Source organism: Sus scrofa, chromosome 13 (genome assembly GCF_000003025.6).
Source record: "Sus scrofa isolate TJ Tabasco breed Duroc chromosome 13, Sscrofa11.1, whole genome shotgun sequence".
Lineage (NCBI taxonomy): Eukaryota > Metazoa > Chordata > Mammalia > Artiodactyla > Suidae > Sus > Sus scrofa.
In genome coordinates, this window is record NC_010455.5 from 141572781 (window position 1) to 141596271 (window position 23491).

The following is a 23491-nucleotide window of genomic DNA, read 5'->3' on the forward strand; positions in this document are numbered from 1 at the left end:
TCAGCCTTTCATTCTGTTCCAACCTTAAACAGAATGGACTAGGTCCACCCACATTGGAGAAGGCAATCTGCTTTATTCAGTCTATGGATTCAAATGTTATTCTCATCCAGAAACACCAAATATCTGGGCATCCCATGGCACAATCAAGTCGACACATAAGAATAACTTGTGGTTGCCAAGGGGGAGGGTGGAGTGAGTGGGATGGACTGGGAATTTAGGATTAGTAGAAGCAAACTATTGCATTTAGAATGGATAAGCAATGATGGTCTGCTGTATAGCTCAGGGAACTATATCCAATCACTTGTGATAGAACACGATGGAAGATAATATGAGAAAAGAATGTGTATGTGTGTATATATATATATATAAAATGCATATATATATATATATATATATATAAACTGGGTCACTTTGCTGTATAGCAGAAATTGGCAGGACATTGTAAATCAACTATAATAAACATTTTTTAAAAATTAAAAAAAGAATATACCAAAAGTGAAAAATAAAACTTCTATTAACACACACAGACACAAACACACACTAACTATCACACCCTGAATGGACCAAGAATACACAGACTGACAGGACGTATACTCCTGCCTCCATGTGCAGAAGATTAGTCTGCTAATATATCCTACCTACCTCAGAAGTGCTGAGAGTTTTGAGGGGATTGAATGGAGCATTTACTATGAAAGAATATGAAATATAAAACCGCTATAAACTGTGTGAATGTGTGGTGGATTTGTTGTTGTTATTTCCAGGGTGTATGTGCTGTCCACAGTTTATAAATTGCTAGTGATCAGGAACCCTCAATCTCACGTATCCCTCAGAGTTCCAAAGACAGGGAAGAGCTTGAGGGGCGTGGGCAGGGCTTGATACCTACCTGCCAACCCGAACTCGTATTTGCTGTGAAGGCTTGCTGAGTCTGAAGGGGCTAATGATCCCCAGACTTCAAGTCTATGTCCTGTCATCATGTAAATAAGAAAACTGCACAACTGGTTTAGTGAAGGAAGTAAACGTGGAAATGACTGCCCACCTCTTCTGGTGAAGGGTCAGGTGCAGGACACATACTTTGTGTAAGATTCTATTCCAAGTGCTGGTGAGAGAAAAAAAGATTCATTAAGTGTCCCAGCCTGGCCATTTCTTGAGCAGTTGTGCACCTGCAGAGTTCCAGGTAGGGTGTTTTTTTCCTGTTTTTGTTCAAGTAGCTCCCATAACAGCTCTGTGAGATAAGGACTGTTATCCCTTTTTCACAGGGGAGGAAACTTGGTGGGCAACAGAGTTGAGGTAAAGTACCCACTGAAAGCCATGTGGACCTGGGATTCAAATCAGAATCTCAATGAAAAGCCCTTGCTTTCCATTATTCTATACAGAGTATGAATCTGGTTTATAATTTAGAGGTGTTTTTTTTTTTTTCTTAAAAAGAGAAAAAGAAAGCATACTAGGAGGTGGAATCCTTTAAATGGCACTCAGAAATTATCATGTTACGGGGTACAAGTTCATTTTCAGGATCTGGTTTTTAATTTTCCATGAAAATTGCTTTGCGTTTATAACCAATTTGGCTTAACATGCTTTCCTCCCTCTTTAGTGAATATTGCCAAATATTTGCAACAATCCCCTAGATGTTTCGTGCTAACCAAGAACTTGGGTTGTTCTTATCTTTTTTAAATGATTAAATTAAAATTTACCCTCAAAGGGTTAGGACTCTGAAAATGCACCATTTTGTTGGTTCCAGGCACAGAAAATAAATCTACATGGAAAGAAAAGGGGTCATATTAATATAATTGTGGTGACCCCTATATCTCCATAGACCTAGGCTCGCAGGTTTGGGTTGCATGCAGCCTGCCTGAAAAAGGCTCCCTGCCCTTAGGCAAGAGAAAAGAAGTACAGCCTGGGGAAAGAAAGTAATACAAAAAGAGGACAGAGAAAATGAGTTGTAGGAAAAGAAGAGAAGGTTGCAGTTGTAACTGTGTTTCAAACATACTGGGAACTACACAGTATTTAAGGAAGATGACCCTGAAACATAAGGTTCATATAACATATCACACGAATATGTCATTCAGTTTACAAGTATTTTCTGTGTCTCCTGTCAGTGCCCAACAGTTTTCATTCTAGTCTATTACTTATTTTCTTTATCCTTCTGATTGTGCAAGATTAACTGATATTTAATTGAGTCAGTTCAGTCATTTAAGGAGCATACACTATGTATAAGCCACTATCTTGGGTGCTGATGAGAGAAAAAGATTCATGAAGAACCTCAACCCTGTCCTCTCAGAGCTACCAGTTCTGCACAGGAACTAACAGTGATACAAGGTGGGTATCATACCAACATAAAACGTGAGTCTTACAGAGGAAAGAGGGATTGTTATTTATGGAGATTTGGTAATATTTCCTACAGGAGGTGATGTTAAACTGGTGTTTACCTGTGTGATTACTAGCAGGAGGCTTATTCTGGATAAGGAGGACATGTATCTAGAAAGTGGAGGCCATGTGTGAGAACCTGTGATTTGACTTGCTGGAGTTAAAGGTGATTGAAAACAGTAGTTAGAGGTGAGCAGGGGAGGGCCGGCGGGGGACAGATTGCAGAGAGTTTTTAATGCCAGGTGTAGCTGTCAGGATTTGCTCAGAGAAGCAAAATCATTACAAATATTGTGGAATAATGATTTATTGCAGAAATTACATCTTATGAAATTGTGAGAGCAGCTGGAATATTTTGCCTTTCTATTGTTGTATAACAAAACACCCCAAAACTTAATGGCTTAAAAAGACAAGCCTTTTACCTGCACATGATTCTTTGGGTTGGATGGGGCTCAGCTGGGTGGCTCTTTGCTGGTCTCATATAGGATTTCTCATGTGGCTTAATGGGAATGCCCAAGATGGCTTTACCCTTGTATCTGGTACTTAGCAAGGATGGCTGGGAGCCTGTGATCTCTCTCTCCCACATAGCTCTTTCCATGTGGCTAGTTTGGGTGTTTTACATAGTGACTGGATCTCAAGAACATGCACTCCAGTAGGATAAACCTCAGTGTTCAAATGCATGTTTAGCTTCACTTTGCATTGTGGTTGCTAATGTCCCATTGGTCTCAAGTCTCTGTGTAGGAGGGGATACATAGGGCATCAGTACTGAGAGATATGCTTCATTGAGGCCATCAGAGTAACCATCTGCCACACAAGGCGAAGGGATTAGGAATTTTTTTCACTAGGTAATAGGGAGCTATTGAAAAGTTTGGGGAAGAAAGTGCTATGATAAGATTGCTATTTTAGAAAGATTCATCTGGCAGTAACGTTTTAGGATGGTTATGAAGACACATGAGGCAGGAAGATCAATTAAGAGACTATTACCAGTAGTCAAGGTGAGAGGAAATGAGGGATGGAACTAGTGTATGTATTAGCCAACTACTTATATACTTTCAGACCTATACCTCTCTCTTCTCCTGACTGCAAGGGAGCTGACTCCTATAACCTTTGTTTCCCAGGCCCCACATCAGTCAGCTGTCAGCTGGGTTCCTGCTGGTTTGGCCAATGAGAGGCACTGGTATCAGAGAGAGGGAAGGAGGCAGGAAGAGTAGGTCTCTTTCTCTTGGCTTCAGGTGGTACTTCTGGGAGCGGTGGTAACTTCTCTATGGCTCTAGCTTTGGTAAGCCTGACTTCCATTTTTGCTTGTCCAAGATAGGGATAGTAGGAGTTTACCATTGTATTAATTTCTGGATTGCTTGATTACCTCTTGTTTAGTTTCTTGGTTTTCCTATCACCTGTAGAACTAAAATCTTGTATTTATCTTTCTATTTTATTTTTTATTATTTTTTATTTTTCGGGGGCTGCACCTGTGGCATACAGAAGTTCCCAGGCTACAGTTTGAATCGGAGCTGCAGCTGCAGGCCTATACCACAGCCACAGCAACAGGGGATCTGAGCCACGTCTGTGACCTACACCACAACTCACAGCAATGCCAGATTCTTAACCCACTGAGAGAGGCCAAAGGATTGAACCCACCTCCTCATGGATGCTAGTCGGGTTTGTTACTGCTGAACGACAATAAGAACACCTATTTTTCTATTTTAAATAGTGTAGTTTCTGTCCTCATGGTTCAACACTAGCTGATATAGCAGGCCAGCAGGAGTATAGAAAGGGTAACACATAGAAAGAGGATTACATAGGATTTTAAAAATAATTGTAGAGGTGGGTATTTTAGAATGCTAACAGATAACACTGATGGCTTGAGTTTTTGAATCTGGATAACTGAGAGAATGGTAGTATAAGTAAAACAAACAAACAAACAAAAACAGGACAATAATGAGAGAAAGAAACACTTGGAAAAAAGATGATGAGTTCAGTCTCGGTTATAATAAATGTTTGCATGGTGGGTTATTTAGACCGAGAAATCAGAAGAAAAGGTCAGAGGCAGAAGCCATCTGAGTGGGAGTGGTTGTCGAGGTTATGGAATCTTATAAGATTGCCAGGAGGAGAATAGGAATGAAGAGAAAAATTTAGTAATTACCTGTGTATAGGGAGAATGGAAGAGTGGAAGAAGAGGAGTTCAAGGAGATGGGAGTTGAACCACAAAGGGCATTACTGCAAAAGCCAAGGAAAGAGTTTCATAAAGAAGGGGGTGTTTTCATTTTTATTGATGCTGTAACAGATCACCACAAACTTAGTGGCTTCAGCAACTGAAAATTATTATCTTCAGTTTTGTAAGTCACAATCCTGGTAAGGTTCTCCCCTGGCTAAAATCAAGATGTCAGAGGACTTGCTTCTTTTCTGGTGGTATTAAGGGAGAATCTGTGTACTTGCTCCCTAGGATTGCTGGCAGAATTCACTTTCTTGTGGTTGTAGGACTGAGATCCCATTTCCTTACTGGCTGTTGCCTGAGGGGCCTTCCTTCCCAGATTCTGGAGGCTGTTTTACTCCATCTTCAGCAATGGTGTAATCTATTAAGTTTGTCTCATGCTTCAAATCTCTCCTGCTGCTTCTTGCATCACATTTCTCTGATTGACTCTTGGCTCATGTCATTGGATCGTACCCATATGGATAATCTGTGAAACTCTCCCTATCTCAAGGTCTGTAAACTTAATCACATTGCCTAATCTCTTGTCATATAATGTAACATGAACACAGGATCTAGGGATTAGGAGTTGGGCATTTTTTTGAGAGGGGTACTATTCTGCCTGCCCCTGAGAATTAATCATTATTGTTATGTGATGCAAAAGCCAAATCATGTTAGAAATAAGAAATGGACTTAGAACCTGGTGATTGGGAGTCTGAGGTGTCCTTTGGGAAAAATGCATCCATAGAGTGATTAAGTCAGGGGAAAACTTGCTGGGCTTAATGGAATGTGAGGGTGGACAGGAGGAGGAAGCAGAGTCATGCAGTAGGCAGAGATGTGGGGTTGTTGTTACTCAGAGCTCAGTGCTTGTTTTAAAAATGCAGACTTCTAGTAGTTTGGTGACAAAGTGAAGGAAAACAGAAGTGCCCTTGAAGACTAAGGGGAATCCTGGAGAAATAGACAGAAATGGAAAAAAAAAGGTGAGTGCAGGAGGGGATGATTGAAGAATAGCTGTGGAGGGTTACTTGGGAGATGACTTCAAGTCAAATTGAAGGGTTGGCCTTAAAAAGGAGGAGGGGCCTTTGTACTTAACACAAGAAGGAAGAAGAGAATATAGAGAAACAGAAAACAGTCGTTTAAAAGTGAAAAGGAAATGAGATGGAGGTGAATGTCAGAGATGCAGTGATCTTTGCAGGAGGATTGTGGTTATTTTTGAGGGCTGTGGAGGGGTAGGACTAGGGAAATAGGAGTTTGAATTGAAAAATTGCCAAAAGTTCACTTTTTTTCCCCCTGCAATTGGCTTCATTTTTTTTTTTTCTGTTCCTTTATCACATTTGAGGCAGAAGGTAGCCAACTCAGATCAGACTGATTAACTGTTAATTCTGATTCTAAATTTTTAGGAGGAAACAATTTGACTACTTCTTCTCAGTTCAGATGCCCCCTCTTAATCTAATTAGGCATGAAAAAGCCCATGCCTGGGAGCAGTTCTTGGCAGCCATTACCCAGAGGAGGTCGTAAGTCCCCCATACCTTTAGTACTGGTGGGACCATGTAACCAGTGTAATGAAACCAATAAGGATGGAAGGAGGAGCAAATAAATGGCTTTTTGTTGTAATAACAAAAATGATCATGGTTAGATGATTATTGGAGCTGGGGTTTGGGTCTTTATACTGGGGGTTTCTATGGATCATTGAATGGAAGAAAGCATGAGAGGCTATTTTTAAAAAGACTATTTTAGGTTATATAAGAAAGAATTAAAGGAAAAGGGGAAAAAGACACACCAAGGAAAAGAGGGGTTTGGGATGAGAAAAGTGGAGAAGGGAAGACAGCCTGTGTGATACCAGATATTGTTGGCTAACCTCCATGCACAGGGTGGATATCTTTTCTTTGGAGGTGGGCAGTGGCAGTGCCCACCCAGGACACTCAGTCAAACCTGGATAGGGCATTCCAGAAGGCAGGATATAGCCTGCTAAATTCAGAAATTCTGAACCGATTAGAATGTTGGTAGTCATTCATGTGGCTTTGCTCAGTGAATTTCCTTCCTTCAATTAACATGATTACTATCACTGTTACTAAATTAAATTATTTCATGTGTGAAGAAGCCAATTTTCAAAAATCAAATTGCCTTATTGAGTGTTTTCTAGGCCAAAGTCTTTGAAGACCAGAGTTCTAAAGATGGTAATGAAAAGGCAACCCCAAGGTCCAGGTGTGTAAATAAGATGATGGAAGACTCATCTGTACAGCTACCAGGTTCCATCGTCAAGACGGTCTCCGTGAACACTGAGGGCCCGTCACTGTGGGCACACCTGTTATTCTCCTCTTTGGAAACAGTCACAAACAGGTCGAGGCCGTTTCATGAATGAGGGGCTGGGAGGAAGCTCTCATTTTAGAATTAATTCCACTTAAATATTTATGATGAGTTTCAAGTCGCTGAGAGCCTCAGTCCTTAATGAGAACATCAATAGGTCCATAGCTTGAATGAGGTGAAAGCCACCTAGGCTTCCAATGCATCAGCTTAAATGGTCCCACTGACATGAGCCCATACTCGGCTTTCTTTGTTACACATTACCAAGGAGAAGTAAATCTCAGCATGAGGTTTGCTAGAGCAAAATAATTCACTGCAATGGTATCTCTGTTAACCTAAACTTCCTTCTTTCTCTGATAGCTACATCTTCACACACTGATCATCTTTGACTACCAACTCGAGACTTGAATGGATTTAATTTCTTTTCATAGAAAATTTCTCAAGTGGAAACTTTTTGTGCCTAACATTACCTTCAGTTGCTAAAGACATTGCTTAACAGTGTTACAATTCTTACAATGTAAGAATGCAAAGCCAATTTAAGATTGAGTATTCATCTGGTTATAGGTATGTTGTTAAGTATATATAGTTTGCCTTCAGTTGATAAGATTTCTTAGAGTCTCATCCATTACTTTTACTTTTCCATCTTGCCTTACAATGGATTTTGTTTAAAGAAGACCATACAATTAATGCTTCTTAAAAATAAGGACACCATGCTTTTCTCTTCTTCTGACATTTGCTAAAGCAGCTCTATCCAATAGAACTTTCTGTGATGAAAGAAATGTTCCACGTTTGTGCTGTCCAACGCAGTAGCCATGAAGGGCTACTAAGCACTTGACGTGTGGCCAGTATCCCTGAGGAACTGAAATTTTTTTTTATAATGTTTTTTAATTTTTTTCATTATAGCTGGTTTATAGTGTTCTATCAGTTTCTACTCTTACAGCATGGTGACTCAGTTACACATACATGTATAGATTATTTTTTCTCACATTATCGTACTCTGTCATAAGTGACTAGATATAGTTCCCTTAATCTAATTTAAATTTGATTTAAGCAGCCACATTTGGCTAGTTAGCACTTGAAATGTGGCTAGCATGACTGAATAAATGAATTTTTTTTTTTTGGCTTTGCGTTTTAGGGCCGCACCCATGGCATATGGAAATTCCCAGGCTAGGGGTCAAATCAGAGCTGTAGCTGCTGGCCTGCACCAAGCCATAGCAATTCCAGATCCAAGCCGTGTCTGCAGCCTACACCACAGCTCATGGCAATGCCAGATCCTTAACTCATTGAATGAGGCCAGGGATGGAACCTGCATCCTCGTGGATATTAGTCAGATTTGTTTCCTCTGCACCACAATGGGAACTCCAGAAGGCCTATTTCTTGAAGGGCCCCTTTTTCATTTCTGGCCTTTGATTCATTATCAAATGTACTTCTAGTTCTTGGCATTCCTGCTGCTTTAAGACTGCTGTATTTCTTCATCTCAATTCTTAGCCAGCTGTTAGAGGGGTTCTAGCAAGTACAATGCCTTTGTTGGTTTGCTCTGTCACAGTCCTGATAGATGGAGATAACTAATTAAAAACAAGGAAACAAAAATATTTATAAAAACAGGTATACTGTTTTAATCAGAGTACAATTTTAAAAAATTTAATATTTAGATAGAGTGGGGTACCTTTCAGGGCACTTTATATGTAATGAACCCCTGTATAATCTAATTCTATTGTTTTCCAGGGTGTACTCATTAGAATGAAACCTCCTTGAATGGGCATGGGTTTCACAATGTCTGTGTGCTTCAGGTCTTCAAGAAATCTTGGTATTCAAAGCTCCTGAAAGAAGTCTGACTATCCTGTTATTAGCCCAGCACATGAAAGTTTCTCTCTGAGGATGGTTGACATGTGCTTTTCTCCACATGGAGAGGGGAGTTTGAATGAAATGAAAGGAAATCATTGCCCTCTGCTGTGGCCACATGGACCCATTGATCAAATTCAGTCATTGTTCAATCATTGCTTTATAAGTGTGCTATATACTCTAAAGCTGTATGAAGTTCACATCTGTAGGAAAGGATATGAGTCTTTTAAAATAGGTCATACTAGATCAGAAATCATGCTCAGGAACCACAAGTTTATCAAAGGAGGTCAGTGAGAGTAGTGCTGAATATTGAGTCGTTTATAGCCAGGACTATAGGGGCAGAAAGTTTGTTTGAATTTGAATCCCAGATGACTAGAGGTATGACTTTGGACAAATTACTTTTTGTACCCATGCCTTAGTTTGGTCATCAGTAAAATGAGGATATTAACAATACCTGCACAATAGGGTCTTGTGACAATTAAAAGACTTATAGTAAATTCTCAAAAAAACCCCTTTATTTACTCTTTTTTTTTGTTTTTTTTTTTTTTTTTTTTTTTTGCTTTTTAGGGCCCCACCACAGCATATATAAGTTATGTAAGTTCCCAGGCTAGGGGTCAAATTGGAGCTACAGCTGTTGGCTTATACCATAGCCACAGCAACGCAAGATCTGAGTCACATCTACGACGTACACAGTAGCTCACAGCAACGCTCACGGATCCTTAACCCACTGAGGGAGGCCAGGGATTGAACCTGAATCCTCATGAATACTAGTTAGGTTTGTTGACTGCTGAGTCATATTTATTCTTATTCTTATTTATTCTTATTTTTATATACTCATTTATTTTATTTATATAGTCTTGTGATTTATTCTTATTATTATATACTTATTTATTCTTACTGTATTCTCTTGTGATTATTATTACCTTAGAGCTATACTTGACAAGAGGTGGAGAGTCTTAGAACACATTAATTAGACTGAGTCAGAGAAACCACCATTTACGAAAGAGCAGTTAGTCTGCTTAACACAAAAACTAGAGAAATCATATTACTGCAATAAGCAAGGGGAAAAGAATCTGTAGAATCGTTTTCATGGAAGGACTATTTCTTTGTGTCAGTTCAGTCTTCCCAGTATCATGATGGTGTAATTCTCTTTGTAGTGGAAAGCCTTCCATTATTGTTCATTCTCTCCATGGGTGCCTGGTCTCCTCTGTTCTTCCTTTCCTACCAACTTTAATTCTTGGGTCAGTGATTGAGCTGAAGAGCTAGACCGTAAATTTTAAGGGGGCAGCACCCCTGTGACTTATGGTAATGAGGGACTTCTGAATCCTCTTAATCTTCATAACCAGTTCCATGAACACATTGGACTTAATCCCCAGCCCCAGGCACAGGAGATGTGTGAGTCTCCCCAGACCCATACTTTAGGACTTAGTTTGAGGTGCTAACCATATTGCTAATCAAACCTTTGTGACTTGCCTCCATTTAGGAGATGGAAATTTCTGATTTGTTGGTTTTAACCTAGTTCTCCTCTTCTCAACTTCCTGAATTGGAGCTTTGGCCTTGATTTCTGAAATGTCTTCTTGGCATGAATTCTCCTACATTGTAGTGGCCACTTTCCTGCCTGGGCTTCTGCATATAGCCCACCCCAAATTCCTTATTACTTCCTTCCCATCTCATTTGGGAACCTCCGATACCCCTCATATTGGGGCCTAATATTTGTTGCTTTAGCTCTGACAGGAAATTGATATAGTTCATAAACATTATGTGTTATGAGAGGTATTTACCTCAGGTCTGCTCTACCTGGGGAGGAGTAAAGTGTTGGGTCTGGTTCCCTTCCATTGGCTCATCTGATCCACTGGCTAGGCTCCACCCATACCCTGCTCAGGGCATCTGACCACATACCCTCAGGGAAAACCATACACATTTGTTATTTCACTCAACTAATACTTCATGTATACCCACTCTGCGCTGTTCTAGACACCCAGACACTGAAGAGAGCAAAATAAAATCCCTGTCCTCATGAAGCTCAGATGAAACCTAGTATTGACATTTTGTGTGTGTGTGTGATTTGATTTGGAATTTCTACCATTGTTGTGTGCTTGCCAGTTTGGAGAGAATGAATATAATCTACTTGAAATATAATATTTAATAACTGTAGGAATTCACTTTTACAACTGTCCTATATTCATAATGCACCATCTTATTACTCTAGTTACCAAGTTCATCTAGAGAGTGGAGTGTCTGGCGGCAACGGGGAGTTCTGGCTGATTACATTCATATTTAGAATTTGATTGGTCTAAATGTCACCCAGCTATGCACATTTGAAAGATAGAATTTTGCTTTCTTGTGGTAAAATGTCTTTTTTGAACAATAAAAAAACATTACATAATATTTATTTTAGGTTAATATCCAATATTATCAGTTTAGCTGATTCTGTAGATCAAATGCAGTAAAAAATGCTTTATCCCACCTACAAAAGGATGAACATGAAGGTGCATTTATATTGTATATTATATGCAAACCACTCATGCATTCACATCTTCGCTTTAGGTCATAGAGTGTTCTGTAAGAAACTCTTCTTTTATTCAAAATGAATCAGCAAACAGAAATCTCAGCTAATGGTTTTATTTCAATGATGCCTAAAATAATTGGTTTGAAATTCAACAAGTTAACTTTTGTATTCCCTAACATCAATCAACTATATAATCTTAGCTGGCTGGTTCATCATTATCTGGATGGAGGTGGTTATGTTAAACCAGCTGTCACATAATAGTTACTCGTATGCTCACTGTTGAATAAATGTTGCATTTAAATAGAAGCCATGCCTCATGCTGTTTTGTTTTTGTTTGTTTGTTTGTTTTTGTAAAACTGGTAGAACACACATAACATAAAATTTATCATCTTAACCCTTCCTAAGTGTACAATTCAGTGGCATTTAAGTGCATTCACATTTTTGTACCTGTGTCACCACCATTCATCTATAGAACTCTTCATCTTGCAAAACTGAAATTCTGTACTGTTTAAGTGATAACACCCCTATTTCTTCCTACCCTAGTCTCTGGCACCTACCATTCTACAATCTGTCTCTTTGACTTCACTGCTTTAGGTACTTCATGTAAGTGGAATCGTAAATGGCTTATTTCTCTTAGCATAATGTTCTCAGAGTTCATCCATGTTGTAGCATGTGTTGGAATTTCCTTCCTTTTTAAGGATGAATAATATTTTATTGTATGTATATATCATATTTTGTCTATTCATGCATTTGTCAATCTTTTGGCTACTAGAAAAAATGCTGCTATAAATATGGGTATGTAAATCTCTCTCTGAGTTCCTCCTTTCAGTTCTTTTGGATATATAACCAGAGGTGAAATTACTGGATCACATGATTATTCTATGTTTAATTTTTTTGAGAAAGTGCAATACTGTTTTCCACAGCAGCTATATCATTTTAATTTCCCTCCAACAGTGCATAAAAGCTTCAATTACTCCAACATCTTGCTGACATTGGTTATCTTTTTTGTTTTTTGATAGTAGCCATCCTGATAGTGTGAGGTTTTGATCATCTCTCTAATGATTAGTGATGTTGAGCATTTCAGGTACTTATTGGACATTCATTTATCTTCCTTGAAGAAAAGTCTATTCAATTCTTTTTAAATTGGGTTGTTCTGGTGGTGTTGACTTGTTGAATTTTATAATGTATTCTGGATATTAATCCCTTATCAGTTACATGATTTGCAATATTTTCTCCCGTTCTGTAGGTTGCCTTTTCACTATTTATTGTGTCCTTTGAGGTACAGAAGTTTTAAATTTGGCATAGTCCAATTCATCTAACTTTTCTTGTCCTTTTGCTGTCATATCCAAGAAATCATTGCTAAATCCAACATCATGAAGATTTCAGCCTATGTTTTCATCTCAGAGTTTTATAGATTTAGCTTTTTCATTTAGGTCTTTGATGCATTTTAATTAAATTTTGTACATGGTGTAAGGTAAGGGTCTGATTTTATTTTTTTGTAGATATTCTTTTTTTTTTTCAGTTTGCCATGAATGTACAGGTTTATTTCTGAACTCTTGATTCTAATCTTTTTTTAATCATCCTTTTAATTTATTTTTAAAATTACTTAATTTTGTTACATTTATAGTTGTACAATGATCATCACAACCCAATTTTATAGGCTTTCCATCCCAAACCCCCAGCCCATCCCCCCACCTCCAATCTGTCCCCTCTGGAAACCATAAGTTTTTCAAAGTCTGTGATCTAGTATCTATTCTGCAAAGAAGTTCATTGTGTCCTTTTTTTAGATTCCACAGGTAAGTGATAGCATATGATGTTGGTGTCTGTCTAACTCACTCCACTTAGCATAATAATTTCTAAGTCCAACCATGTTGCTACAAATGCCATTATTTCTTTCCTTTTAATGGCTGGGTAATATTCCATTGTGTATATGTACCACCTCTTCTTGATCCACTCCTCTGTCAATGGACATTTAGGGTGTTTCCATGTCTTGGTATTGTATAGAGTGCTGCAATGAACATTGGAGTACATGTATCTTTTCAAGTCATGGTTTTCTCTGGATAGATGCCCAGGAGTGGGATTGCTGGTTCAGATGATAATTCTATTTTTAGTTTTCTGAGGAATCTCCTTACTGTTTTCCACAGTGGTTGCACCAATTTACATTCCCTCCCACAGTGTAATAGGGTTCCTTTTTCTCCACACCCTCTCTAGCATTTATTGTTTGTAGACTTTTTGATGATGGCCATTGTGGCCAGTGTAAGGTGGTACCTCGTAGTGGTTTTGATTTGCATTTCTCTAATCATTAGTGATGCTGAACCTCTTTTCATGTGTTTTTTTTAGCCATATGTATGTCTTCTTTGGAGAATTGTCTGTTTAGATCTTCTGCCCATTTTTTTGATGGGGTTGTTTGGTTTTTTTTTTTTGTATGGAGCTGCAGGAGGTGTTTATAAATTTTGGAGATTAATCCCTTGTCAGTCACTTCATTTGCAAATATTTTCTCCCATTCTATGGGTTGTCTTTTTGTCTTTTGTAGATATTCTTATGCAGATATTTAGTCTTCCCAACACCGTTTGTTGAAAAAACTGTCCTTTTCTCATTCAGTGGTCTCATTCACATCATTTAGCCACGTGTGTGTGGGTTTATTTCTGGGCTCCCTATTCTATTTCATCAGTCTATACATCTATCTTTCACTGGTATAATGTTTTGATTATTGTGATTTTGTAGTAAGTTTTGAAACTGGGGAGTGTGAGTCTCCCAACTTTTTCTTTTTCACTATATTTGGCTATTTGATGTCCCTTGAAATTCCATATGAATAGATTTTTTATATTTCTGCAAAAAATATTGTTGGGATGTTGACAGGGGTTGCATTGAATCTGCAGACCCCACTCTGAGTAGCATTAGTATCTTAATATTAAATATTCCAATCCGTGAACATAGATGGCTTTTATTTGTGCGTTTGACTTCTTTCATCAACATTTTGAAATTTTCAGTATATAAGACTTTTGCTTTCTTATTTAAATTTATTCCTAAATATTTTATTCTTTTTTGTGATATTATACATGAGATTTTTAAAAATCCTTTTTGGATTGCTCATTGTTAGTGTGTAGAAACACACTGGTTTTTGCACATTGATTTTGTATTCTGCAACTTTGCTGATTTGCTTATTAATTCTAAGTTTTTTAATGAAATTTTAAGGGTTTTCTACAAGTAAAATTATGTAATTCATGAACAGAGATAATTTCACCTCATCCCTTTATAATTTGTATGTCTTTTATGTATTTTTCTTACCTAATTTCTCTGAATAGGACTTCCAGTGTTATGTTGAATAGAAGTGGTGAAAATGAGAATCCCTGTTTTATTTCTGATCTTGGAGGAAAACTCTATTATTCTCTTGAGGTAATTTCCTTCTATCCCTAGTTTTTTGACTATTTTTATCATGAAAGTGTGTTAAGTTTTGTGAAATGCCTTTCCACACCAATTGCAATGATCATGTGATTATTTTTCTTTGTTCTATTTATGTGGTATATTATATTGATTGATTATTCCTTGCACTGCAGGAATAAATCTTGCTTGGTCATGTTGTATAACCCTTTCAATGTTCAATGTGCTGTAAATTCTGTTTGCTAGTGTTTTTTGAGGAATCATAATGTCTTGATATGGGAAACACTTTTCCCACATTACAGTGAGGAAACTAAGACTTCCCAAGGAGATGGGTTCTAGTCAAAGTTATGCATCTGGATATTATTGTCGTGGTTGAGTCTAGAACCCAAGATTCCTGCATTCTACCAGGTGGTTTTAATTGGTCTGAGTTTTGAATGAATTAGCAATCTGCTTTTTATTTGCAGAGATCTGTGATTCTCACCTTGCTGGAACTCTGAAATCAGCTAGGAAGCTTTAAAAAAATACCAAGGCTTGGATTCCACTCACAGAGATTCTGATTTTTGTTTGTTTGTTTTTTCTTTTAGGGCCACACCCATGGCATATGGAAGTTCCCAGGCTAGGGGTCAGATGGTACCTGCAGCTGGCCTATGCCACAGCACTGCCATATCTGAATCATGTTGGCCATGTGCACAACAGCTCATGGCAACAGTGGCTTCTTAACTTACTGAGTGTGTCCATGGATCAAACCTGTGCCCTCACGGGTACTAGTCATGTTTATTACAACTGAGCCACAATGGGAGCTCTAAGATTCTGATTTAATTGACTTTGGGGTTGAGAGGAACACCCTGGCAAATATGCATATGTGTGTGTGTGTGTGTGTGTGTGTGTGTGAGGGTCTCATTTATTTACTTAAAAATTTTTAAAATATATATTATTTTTAGCAGTTTTAGGTTCATAGCAAAATTGAGAGGAAGGTAGATATTTCCCATACACTCTGACCCACCCATGCATAGCCTCCGTCATTATCAACATCTCATGCCAGGGTGATACACTTGATACAAGTGATGAACCTACACTGATACACCATTATCACCCAGAGTCTGTAGTTTACATTAGGGTTCACTCTTGACACTGTATGATTTATGGATTTGGACAAATGTAATGACAGGTATCCACCATTATCATCTCAAACAGAGTAGTTTCACTGTCCTAAAAATCTTGCTGTGCTCCACTTATTCATTCCTCTCTCCCTGATAGCCCTGGCAATCACTGATCTTTTCATTGTCTGTAGTTTTGACTTTTCCAGAATGTCATATAGTAGGAATCACATAGTATGTAACCTTTTCAGATTGCCTTATTTCACTGAGTAATAAGCATTTAAGTTTCCTCCATGTCTTTTCATGACTCGACAGCACATTTCTTTTTAGTGTTGAGTAATACTCCATTTTTTAGAAGCACTGCAGTTTTTGTATCCATTCATCTATTGAAAGACATCTCGATGGCTTCCATGATTGGGCAATTGTGAATAAAGCTGTTATAAACATCTTTGTGTTGGTTTTTGTATGGACATACATTTTTAACTTCTTTGAGTAAATAGCAATAGTATTCTTAATGTGTGGCCAGGGTTAAGCTCCTCTAGTATAAACTTTGTAACTATGGAGAAAGTTCTGGATATTGTTCTCATAAATCAGAGGTACATCAATGACATGGGGTCACATGACCTTCAGTTGTAAAAGGCAGCCTTGAAGCTTATTATTTAGAGGGGTAAGGTGGAGATGGCTGTGAGCATCGTAGACTTTTAATCTGTCAAACTGGAAGGGACTGAGGTGAAGTTTTTTTATCAGACGAAAAAAAAATAAGACACCATCATGTGGGAATAAATGAATACACTCACTTTAATGACAAGACAGACTTCTTGGCCAAGTATGTTATTGTCATGAAACTGGGGGAATTAGCTGGTGCTGAAGAGAGGACTACTCAAAAGGCAGTGAATTTTCTGCTTCCATGCTGAGAAAAATCTAAGCTTGCTGTCTAATATCTATGCTCTATGAAGGGAAATTGTCAGGGGAAATAGGGGCAACTGATTTTACATTCCTACATCAGTTTCTCTAAAAGTCACTGCATTTTTTAATCCCCTACACATTTTTCCTAAGATGGCATACAAAATTTCTTAAAAAAAAATAAAAATAAAAAAAGAAACTTTCTGAAACCATGACCCTATCAGAGGCAGATCTTCACTTGCTGATTTATTTTAGAAGGGATTTTTAAAGAGGATGGAGACTTTGTACAGCAGACCTTTATGATAGGCAATATTAAGTAAAATTTTATTTTATAGGCTGCTGTGTTGCCTTGTTTAATTGATTTATATACACTCTAGAAAGCTTTATGCAATATAGTGTAACAGGTATAACATTGTAATTGATTAAATGTCCTGCTTGTGACCATTCATATGAAAAAGTTGGGCACCAGGTCTTGGTTAAGAACAGAAACCAATTTTATAAGATTGCTCTTATGGGAAAAATAAGATTTAACTTACTTCACATAGGCTTAGAGGATCTGGTTCAGTAAAAAACCTGGTAAACAACCTAGTAAAACTGCTGTAAAATGCCTTTCTTTCTGCAAGGGACAAGGCAAGTTATACACACAATATTTTAACATTTCTTGGTTGAACTTTAAATTCTTAGGAAACCACATGAACACTTTCAAGCTGTCAGTTTTGCATTTTACAGAGTACTAACTGAGCATCTATTATGAATTCATATTTGGAGAAGAGGAAGACAGTGTAGAGATAGTGGTGCTTCCAATCTAAAAAGGCAGACAAGATATTTTATCATGATGTGAGAGAGAACATGATTAACATCATAAGAGAAATTCAGTTAAGTCCATGGTTGAAGTCACTTGAGTATATATCATTTTTGATTGACTTTCTAGAAGAATGAGTACATTAAGTTAGACTTTAAGGGATTTAAATAGGTAGAGATAGGGTGGGACATTCCAGGCTGAGAGAATGGTGTAAGGAAAGTAAGTGGTGGCAGGATGCGTTTGGGGAATGGTGAATAATCCCATTTGCTGGAACAAATGGGTTAGTAAAGGATATGTGTCTAGAAAAACAGGACCGTGACTAAATACAGTCAAGGTTCAGGAAACTTAACAAGGGGGCAGGATGTGAGATATATTTGTAGGAAAAGAGAGGCTGGAAGCAGAGAGGTAGCATTTAGTTGAAAGTCATGATTGGGAGGAAAAAAGAAGGATGCATAGGAGATAGCTTGTAAATCCAGAGCATTCATTAGCCAGGCTGGTTAGTCATTTGGAAACTGTGTGCCATGAATGGAAACGAGACCTGGTTTTTAACCCAGGAAAGACCTGTGCCACCCAGAGCTCCAGCTCTGGGGAGGCAGGTCCTCGGCACATCACCATTCTCAGATGAGCACAAAGAAAGTGTGTCTTCCCTTTGAACAGGAACTCTCTGAGACTGAGCTGTGCTACAAGAGATTGAGTCTCAGAGCAGCCTGGGAAAACCGGGCATCTGCCAACCATAAATGGAGCTTAGACCTTAAAAACTCCAGGTTACTGCAAAGGCTGTCCCCAGGATGCCGGCACTGAGTTTAATGTACCCTGAGATCCTTTCCAGCTCTGTGGATGAGATGGCACGAAATCAATGTGGGGTCCTGTCTGCTTTATAAACTGTGCACCAAACAGGGAGATACAAGCTTTGTGACCCCAAATGTCCTCATTATCTGCACTGACTTGCTAGGCATTTTCAGGTAATTTATTTACTACTGAAACCCTCATTTTAGGTGGAGAAGATCATTCCAGGACAATGAAATCTTTTGCAGTATGCTCCTTTGGGGATCCTGACTCAGCTGGCATCCTGTGGAATGTTCTGGGTTGTTTGCCTTCCCTTCAAAACAAGTCCCCCGCACCAGTCTTTGTAGTCTTCGCACCAGCTGTTTTCACTTCCAAAGTGGATCATTCAGAATGCCTAATGAAGAGTTCAGGTAAGAAATCATGGGGTTGTGTGACTGTTCTTGATTTCCTCCAGCTTGTTTTTCTGTTTATTTTCTCCTTTGAGGTAGGCCTGCTGACCTCTCAGAGTTTATAAGAGAGAGGCCTCTCTTCACTTGTCTCCCTAGAGTGTTGTCTGGAGCCAGGCTCATACCTGATTGTAATGGAGAATAACCCTTCCTGCTGACAGGGAGAGAAAATGCAAAGACATTTCTGAAAACAGCAAGGTGGGTTATAGAGAGCTCTCAATGGCAGCAGCTATTTCTTAAGCAGAAATGAAGAGACCGTCTCTCCCCTTTACAGGGACTGCAGATGTGTCCTAGGATCCATGTTTTCTCTCTGCCTGCTGCCTCTGCAGGAGAGTATCACACAGGAGCTTGCAGTGGGGAAGGATGAAGCCAAGGATCTTCTTGTGTTCAGAGAAAATGGAAAATCTTTTCCTGTTCTTCTCAAAGTTCAGAAACTCAGAAATAGCTTGGCTTTATAATGTACCTACAGTGTACAAAGTGCCTGATCTGTAGCAAATAAACTATCCCCCACACAGAACAAGAAAACATGGACATAAAGTACAGAGTAAGGAGCTTTGATAATATGATGCATCTTTTAAGAAATATTATTTTTTATTGAGGTATAATTGATATACTGGGTTGCATCTTTTGATGGTGAAGGTTGTTAAACCTTAAGAGGAATTAATGAAGGAGGGAAGGAATCTTATGATGGAGTCCTTGCCCAAGCATTTCAGACAAATTAAAAGCCATCCTAACACCCATTCCTCAAGTTCATAGACGTAGAGCAGGGCTAGCAAACTATTAGCCTCAACTAACTTGCCTTTTTTTATTGGGACAGAGCCATGCTCATTATCTACATATTGTCTGTGGCTGCCTTCATGCTACAATGGAAGAGCTGAGCAGTAGCATATAGAGATTGTGTGGTCTAGAAGCATAAACGGTATTGTCCTCTGGTAATAATTGTAGCAGCTTGCACTGTAAGAAAGCCTTAGAAATTTCTAAGAGCTTTTACATCCATTATCTCATTTGGCCTCCATATCAGCCCTGTGAGATAGGCAGAGAAAACATTATTCCTATTTTACTGATCAGGAACCCGAGTCTCAGAGACATCCTCAATACTCTCTAGATACTAACTGGTGAAGAACCATTGATGCCTAAAGAAGATCATTAGAGGCCCTAAAACTGAAGCGAGAGTGGTTCATCATGACAAGTGGAACCGTTGACCCTGATGCTTCACCCCTCCCTATATCTACACCCTTTGCCACAGCGCTTTATAGAGCTCTCTCAAAAGGCAGTGTGCACTTTCCTATCCCTTGAATTTGGGCTTGGCAACTTGTCTTGCTTCGTCCACTGAGATGTTAGTAGATAAGATTCTAGGTACTTGCAACGTGCTTGCACACCGGGACTTGCCTTCTCTTGTGCTTTCTGTCAATGCCTGGAGGAGAACATGCCTGAGCTAGCCTGATGGAGCAAGGATGAGGAGAGGCGTAGGCGAGCCATCCAGCTGCCTCTAGCCCCATTCTGAGTGGCAGAGCTGCTCCAGCCTCTCTGGCCTGAGACAAGCTTGACTGTCTGAGTCCAGCCTAGATGAGACAATGCCCAGCTGACTTAGAGGTCATTGATGTTTTAAGTTACTGTGTTTGAGGATGGCTTGTTACATGGTATTTTTGTAGCAGTGGTTGACTGATCTAAAGGACATGACACTGTTGCATAACTATAAGAAACTATTCTGGTTTCTCACACTGATTATGTTTCTTTGAAATAATACATAGTATATTCTATCAAAAGCATTTTTTTTTTTTTTTTGGCATTTCCCTATTTTGCTGGGTAACTTACTGCTCCCTCCAACCTGCCAGTTGGGTGATACAGGATAGCTCCATTGTCCTCACTGCTAACATGAATGAGATTTAACTGCTCTGATTACAGTCATGAGAAAAGGCTCCTAGGGGACCCACAAGTCCCTATGAAGCAGTCTTGTGGGTGCTGCAGCCTTAAGTTGATTTTCAGGAGAAATTCACTCCCTTGTTCTCTTATTAAGAGCCCACTCCTGCCAGATCAGAGGCAGAGAGGCTGCTTGGATGCCTCCCATGCAAAAGCCTCTTCTTTTCTGGATTGGGGCATTTGATATCAGTGCAGTCCGTTTTATTTCTAAGGATCACTGGAGCCTAGCAAGCCAAGAGATGCACAAATCCCCCAGCCTGCAAATAGACTCATTTCCTCAGCTTTCTTTTCTGTTCACTCTCTATCCTTCATCCCTTTCTGTTCTCATTTACTTTTTAATCCCCAAGCATGGAACTCTCCAAGGCTCTAAAGAAGGGTTTTCTTGGCATCGAGTCAATGTAGACAGTGAGTATAGCATCTTGGAGAGTAATCAGGGAAGACTGGGGGCCCTCCCGGGGCTTTTGCAAAGCAGAAGAAAAAGCCGCCCACCTCTCCCTCTCCCACCAGCCCCTCCTGTCCTCCCTGGGGATCCTGCAGAAGTTCAACTCATTCATCAACACGTCCTTCTCTCTTTAAAAAATAAATCAACAAAACAGGAGAGGGCTTTAGAAAGCCTCTGTAAAAAAACTGCTTAACGAAATAGTCTCTTTTTATTCCAGTCACATGCTCTTGAAATCAGGCAGGTGTCTACACAACTCAATTATTTGGATAACTCAAGTCCAAACCTGAGGTATTCGAATCATCTGAGGTCAAAGCATTTGGAAGCAAGCAGGTCCTGGGTCATTCATATGGTATAAATAGCATGCGATAGAGCAATGCACTTCTTTGAAGCGGTAAAATTAGGCTGCTGGTGCTGCCCCCGAGACTCAATTGTGGAAAATTTTCTAGCTTTGGATATCTAAAGGGGTTTGGAGGTGCGGGGCTGTGGCTGTATTACCCCCCCTTTTTTTTCTTTATTATGGGCATACCTGCAGCATATGAAAGTTCCCAGGCTAGGTAGTCAAATTGGAGCTGCAGCTGCTGGACTACACCACAGCTACAACAATGCCGGATCCAATCCACATCTACAACCTATGCTGAAGCTTGTGGCAATGCGGGATCCTTAACCCACTGAGCAAGGCCAAGGATCAAACCTGCATCCAGACACTATGTCACATTCTTAACCCACTGAGCCACAGTGCAAACTCCAGCTGTATTACTCTTGAATGAAATGGTGAGGGGAAATTTCTGCTTAATGAGAGAACATTTCTGTGCTGTCCATAGATCTAAGGCAACTCGGAAGATTTTGGCAAGTAACACCCCCCCACCCACCCCGCACGCGCCATCCCCATCTGACTCATTTTCTTTCTTTCTTTCTTTTTTTTTTAATCTGTTGGTTTACCTTTAGAATCAGAGCAAAAACCATGGGTGGGCCTCATCTCCTGGTCTCCACTTCCTCCTCTGAAGGAAGGTCATCTGGGCTTTTTTCACTTGTCCTGTATTTGAAATGTAAATTCTGGAGCAATATGCATTCTGAAAACTATAACTTCCTTCCACTGGTAGTATATGACATTCATGTCTGTCGTGTGGTTGCTGCCACTAAGATCGAGCAGATGTCTCACTTTTGAGTAAGAAGAGCTTTGCAGGTCACACTGGGAGAGGCTTGGATGTGTCATAATAGGTACTGTGTGTGGTCACCAAAGCTTTTACAGCTGAGGACCAGCTGCTTTCTTCAAGGAAAATGTAGTTTAAGATAATTCCCTACAGCTGTATTTAAGATGGGTTGGAACCTGAGAGATTGAAGGCAGAGAGGATGGCTAGGGGGTAGTTACTGCAATTTAGGCCAATGCTTCCCAGGGTGAATTTCAGGTAATGCTACAACCACAGGGGTTCCATGATCAAATATTTTATCTCTCCCTTGGAGATTCACAGTGCACAGAAACACATTAAAATCTATGAAAGGTCCTGCAGAAAAACCTTGTAACTTTGTTTAACACAGTGTTTCCCAAATGTGGCTGGCTGCAGAACCATCTCCATGCACAGCACCTATTAGCAAGGTGTGGCACTGTTTTTTGATAGAGGAATAGGAGAAAGAGATACGGCCCAAACATCTCTATGGTCTCAAGCCTGGGAAAGAAAACTATGGGGCAAATATTGGCAGTAATAGAGGAAATCATGAAGGTGAAGGTGATGTCAATTTTTCGACATGTTGGAATTTTGATCAGGATGTGACTGACTGAACAAGCTCCATATTTTTGTCTTTTATGTCAATTCTATTGGTCCAAATTAGGAAGAACAAACCAGGGCCCAGACCCAATTTATTCAGAGTACATAATATTGCCTGGACAGGAAAGACTCCCTATGGAATATTTTAATTGGTTCAGCTAACATTTCTACTCTATTATATTTTAGTCCATTTCTAGTTTAGTAGTCTGACAGAATCCCAGTAAGTCACATATTATAATTAAAAAAGAGAGAGAGTTGCCAGTTTTCCCCTTAGCTAGGATGGAGGAGAGAGTGGATATTTTTAACTTCAACTGAGAAGGCTTTACTTACCCACTCCTCAGGGCCTCTGGGTCACACCCCTGCCTGGGACAGATCTGCATACATTTAGGCTGTGTCCACCATCACTTTCATCACTGCTGTTCTCAGTTTGCAGAACCTGCCAAGAAAGTGGTGGAGTCCTGTAAGCACTCACTCACCACATCCCTAATTTTCGATACCTCAGAGAGGGTCTTTGTTGCTGTCCAGTAATCCATTCTTATTTCTGTTGGGGACCGTTCCAGAGTTCTCCTCACACTTCAGCCTCCTCCAAAAGGCAATCTCACCTTATACTTTACTGAGACGATCGAGTTAATCAAACATAAATCTGCCATACCCACCTAGCTCCCTTTCTTCATAAGTATTTGTTTGCCTCTTGATTCTTCCCTCTAGTTTCAGATGTTACAGCTTTTCCCGGCATTTCCTTCTAGCAGTGTT

The 23491-nt window shown here is 39.4% G+C and overlaps 1 long non-coding RNA gene across 1 annotated transcript in view; it reads left to right on the forward strand.

Annotated features, from left to right (window-relative positions):
• The window catches only part of LOC110256420, a 479854-nt gene that overhangs the window by 163286 nt on the left and 293077 nt on the right, over positions 1-23491 (forward strand). Inside the window, exon 4 of the long non-coding RNA XR_002337890.1 lies at positions 18377-18577. This is a non-coding gene — a long non-coding RNA (uncharacterized LOC110256420). The remainder of the gene's footprint in view (positions 1-18376; positions 18578-23491) is intronic.